The sequence below is a fragment of the Ambystoma mexicanum genome, chromosome 1q (assembly GCF_040938575.1).
Source record: "Ambystoma mexicanum isolate Mex_15411 chromosome 1q, UKY_AmexF1_1, whole genome shotgun sequence".
Lineage (NCBI taxonomy): Eukaryota > Metazoa > Chordata > Amphibia > Caudata > Ambystomatidae > Ambystoma > Ambystoma mexicanum.
Genome location: NC_090922.1, coordinates 461,491,828 through 461,497,116, shown reverse-complemented (window position 1 = coordinate 461,497,116; position 5,289 = coordinate 461,491,828).

The following is a 5,289-nucleotide window of genomic DNA, read 5'->3' as shown; positions in this document are numbered from 1 at the left end:
AAATTTTGTTGAATTATATGTGTTCTAATGTTTAAAAAAATATGAATAATTTCTTGTGTCTTTTCTTCCCTTATCCCCACCCCCTTTATGCCCCCTCTCTTCATTTCTCTTTTTGATTTATGGCTTCTTATTTTGCATTGTTTGGCATGAATACCAATGTTTAAATTACACTACTTCATGTTGTGTTGGGTGCATTTCTACAATGTTTCATATTTGGACAACTTGACATAGTTCATTTCATATTATTTACGCCCTGAAGACGGCCCGGTTAGGGTTGAAACACGTGTTGGCATTGGTTTTGTTGTTATATTGCACTATGGCTGTTTCTGTTGATTGACGTTCACTTTCAAGTCACTTTGCAATATGGTTGCTTCTATTGATTTTTAGTCCATAAAAGTGTATTATGGTTGCTTTTGTTTAATCTCACCATGTTAGCGCAAACTGTTTCAATAACAAAAATTGAAAATCTAAATCAATGGCTCTGACATAATTCTTGTTTCACTAGTCTTTTGAGTTGCTTTATTTGATCAGCCAATGGACATAGTATTCTCCCAATACTTGTTGTGAAACGTAGAATTCTGTGAGTAGCGGAGCCAGTGACTGTCTGGCAAATAATTGCTATGAGGGTAGTCTGATCTTTCAAAGAGCCATTGAGGGATTCATACAATTTCTTGAAGGGTGTCAATGACATTGTGTCGCCGTTAAGGTATTTTGCAGGTGGGCCTGATCTGTCGTGATACAAGCCACTGCATTTCTGGCCTCAGCATGTAAGTCGTAGTCACGTCTCCTCTCATCGAACGAAGCCGAAGATAGGCTGCTATCTGAGTCTCTGGGCACATCATCCCACTGTCTCAATGGAGATCCTTGCTCTATGTCAGCCTACGGTCTTCTTCTCCCCCAGCCATCCACAGCCTCCTCGGTTGAGATGGGGCCTCTTTCATCAAAGTAGAATACCTCTTTGTCAGATGGGTTTACTGCCGGATATGGGCTCAGTCAGGAGTCATTTCCCAGTCTTTCTTTGAGGCTTGCTAGGCTCAAACGTTTTTGTTTTTCAATTCTAGATGTAAGGTTCAAAATATCCTTTGACAAGCGAGCCACCTGCGTCAGCGATTTTGACCCTTCCAACCCCACCTTGTTCTCACTTGGTTCTCTCTCTCTGTCTCTTTCTTCAGAGTCTTGTTGGGTTATCAAGTTTCCAGCAACAGACCTTATTGCCAGTATCAAGGCAGCCAAGATACCCTATCCGGCTGTGCCCCGCTAAGATCTTCTTCCACGTCATCCTTTGTTGATTCCTTATCCTCCCTGAGAGACAAGTTAGACGTTAGCTCAACATTCTTACTTTCACCAGTCGGCTGTCCATTTCGGTCGACAATCCCACTTCCAGGGAACCGCTGCTAGTTGTTGGTGTCATAATCAAAATGTCCAAGGGCTGCGGGTGAATACAATTTTCAGCTCCCAGCCAGTTATTCGGCAAACTATCATCGTGCCTTGTTGTATCCCAGTCTTTTTCCTGAGTCGAATCGGCAAGTGTAGGTATAAAACTGCCCCCAATTATAGTTTCTAAAGATGGGGGCTCCACACAGGCACGCTCCCTTTGGAGCAATTCGACCGAGGAATCAGGGTCTATATGGGTGAGGCTTAGCCAGCTACCAACTTCCTGGGGAGGCTGAATCTTCATGCACCCCACATTATCTTGCCGTCTTACATGCAGGTGGGTCTGTGAGCCCAATCCCGGGATGATGGTCACTGCTCCGCACTCTCCCACTTGCTGATCCTACTCACCTTTAACAGGGCTCTGCGCAGCGGGCAAGTAGTTCCTCCAACCTTTGCGGGTCTCCACACAAACTTTCTTCTTTACTGGTATCTCGAACAAAGATCACCTTCACTTCAGGGTGTTCATCACTCCGTCACACCGCCATACCGAAACACAGCAACACTCTGCAGCTCACTCTGCGTTTGCTCAGCAAAGCGGGGACGTTTTTAAACTGGCAGCAGTCAGTAATGGAAACAGCAGACAGAATCCCAGCTCCATTCTCCACTGCAACACTCTGCAGTTCAATCCGCCCTCTTTGAAAAATAAAAATAAAAAAACACAAATTAGAAAGACTGCTCTGTGACCGCACAGAGCAGTGTTAGGCAGAATTACATGCAGTACCCTTTGGGAACACCACACACAATTAAGACTACCGGTGTAAGCAAAATCTCACCTTTGGTACAATCCTGTGCTACACAGTTATGTGGTAGCAGTGGATGAGCAGCCAGACTTATCTCAAGAGGGATGTGAGCAGTATAAGATGTTACACAAAGGACATGCAATCACAGTAGTTCAAACAAACACTTACTCCAAGTTTCTTGGCAAAGGAATATACATTTATTTACACATGTAGTTAGAAAACATTCCACTAGTACTAAGCAGCTCAATATCACACTATAATACACTACAGTACTCAGCCAATACGTTTCTGAACAAGTTAGGCTCCCCTGAAGTGGGAGCAAAATGGCACTTCAGTAACTTGCAAAAGGGGTAGAAAGACCAAGGTTATAAGATTCAAAACACAGTTACTTTCATAGGCAGGGCAAATAGTTTCAGTTCACTACAACAGGCAATTCAATTCAATAGGCCTGGGCCAAAGTCAATGGTTCACTGTCTTGGATAGGATGGCACAGTTCTGTTAGTAAACGGTTAACTCTTTGCCAATGTTCTTGGAAGTAGTTTGCAAGGACATGAGTTATATGTCAGATTAGGAGCGAACAAGACTCCAAAGTTGGGAAAGGTTCACAAACTTTCACCGCAGCAAAGAGGATTTCTCTACCGCACTTGCACATTACCTTATGGATGAAGAAAAGCTATAGCTGAGGCAGTTGTTCCTGGCAGTTCATGCAGATCTCGCTGTTCCTGAGCCTCAGTCATGGGGACAAGAGGGAAGACGTCGGGAGGTTCCTGCACCGCACAGGGAAGAAGCCACCTGCTTTGCAAAACGTCGGTTTAAGGTGTGAGTGCCTTAACATCCACAATCTGGTATCCTGCTCACTGGCTATCCGGTTTTCAACAGCACTCCTATGAAAATTCGACCAGTATGGAGATGGTTCCCAAGTGGCTTGCGAATTGGTTCCCACCAGCTCAAGGGAAGAAGTCGTCCTTGAAGGGCTTCTCTGTCAAGGGAGTTTCAGGCAATTCGGACATGCAGCAGGGCTTCACTGGGCAAAGCAACAGTCCAGGAGTTGCAGCAGTCATCTTCCTTCAGTTCGTCTTCTGTTCTTTTGTTCCAGTGGTCGAAGTCCCAGAGAACTGCTTTTAAACAGTTTTCTCCCATTCATTCAAGCCTAGCTGTCACTCACCCAGCAGGGTGCCTGTCCTTGCCAGACAGTCAGCCAGTCAGTCAGTCAGTCACACCAGAGTGCATTCAGGTCTCCTAGGAGACTAAGCACAGGGTGCACCTCCCTCACATCCTGTCCACCCCAGACACTCAGACGCCAAAGGTGGGCTTCAGCACTGAAGCCCGCCAAAGGCCAACAAACAAAGGGACCAAACCTGGTTTGGCGCACAGAGACAAACACTAGAAGGACCTTTCCAAAAAAAAATGGCAGAAAAAGTAGATCGGAACCTGTTTTTACAGAGGGGGCTCAGACGCCATCTTGTATAACATGGCTCAGGTGGATTATAGCTACCAGAGGGTTTAAACGGGTCGCGGTCGGGTAAATCATGGTAATACCACTGCCACCAGCCATTCTAAGAGTAAGGGTAGCTTTTGAGGGTTACATGAGTTTTCTAGGAATAGGTAATACTAGGTATTACCTCCAGCACTCTGCTGTAAGGCAGTGTGTGCTAGGTCAAGCAATTTAAAAAGACTAGTAAAGTCAATTTAACTTTACATTTACTGGGAGACAGTAGCCAGTCCCAGAGAAGGTATTTAAACCTTGGGAAGTCTGAAAGACATCCCTGTGCCACTGCACTGACGGCGCTGTGTGATACACAAGAAAAAGATGACGACTATGGGGTTGTCTAAAACTCCATATCCAAAGAACACAAAAGTAAAACACACATCAAAATACATGAAAGAGTGGGGAAAAAAAGGCTGACAATCTTTTCAGGTGAAAATGAAAGTCCTAGAAATCCAGCAGAGTTGCTGGGGGTCTCAAAAGGTAAGGGAAATTACTACGTTTCTAAGAACTCTCCCCAACACTTGCTCTCCCCCCCAGACTAAGGGACAGGAGGATTTAATCCACTCCTGGATGAATCTCCCTACTCCAGTTGGTCCAACATCCTAGAGAGACCATGAGCATTTTGGTGGTGACACCCAGACCTGTGTTCAATGGTAAAATCAAACCCTTGCAGGCTGATTGACCATCTCAATAGTTCAGGGTTTTCCCCTTCCATTTGCATCAACCATCTCAAGGGATGGTAGTCAGTGTGAATCCCAAAAGTAGATCGATACAAGTATGGCCTAAACCTTTTCAGTGACCACACAATAGCAAAACATTCTCTTTCAATGGTTGCCCACCTTGTTTCAGGTTACTCCAGCTTCCTGCTGATGAAGCAAATGGGGTGCTCCCTATCTTTCTCATCCAGCTTACTCAGAACTGCACCTATACCTGTATTGGAAGCATCTGTTTGCACAATGAAGGTTTGGTTGTAGTGAGGAGCTCTTAAGACTGGAGCTTGACAAAGGTCTTTCTTCAGTCCTTCAAATGCTTGAGTGCACTCCTCATTCCACCTGACCTTTTTCAGAAATGTGGGCAATTTGGGTGAGGAGACCACATTCAAGGGAGAGGCTATGGTCCCATAGTTCTCTATGAAGTTCCTAAAGTAACCAGTTAGGCCTATTAAGGGTTTGAGTAGTAGGGGTGGCCCAGTTTTGTACAGCTTGTACCTTGCTAGGAAATGGCCTGATTTCACCTCCTCCTACCTCATGTCCAAGGTAGACCACTTTACTCTGACCAATTTGACACTTACTTGCCTTTATGGTCAGATGGGCCTGCTCAAGAGCCTGCAAAACATATCCTAAGTAGTCAACATGTTACTTCCAAGTAGGGCTGAACACTGCAATGTCATCCAAGTATGCCATGCAAAGTCCTCCATTCCATTTAGAACTTGATTAACTATCCTTTGGAAGGTTGCAGGTGAATTCTTTAGTCCAAAAGGCATTACCTTAAACTGGTAGAGGCCTGCTGGGGTGGAGAATGCCGTTCTCTCCTTGGCATGGTCTGTCAGTGATGTTTGCCAATAGCCTGAAGAGAGATCAATGTACTGAGGTACTGGGCTGAACCAAGTTTGTCCACCAGTTCATC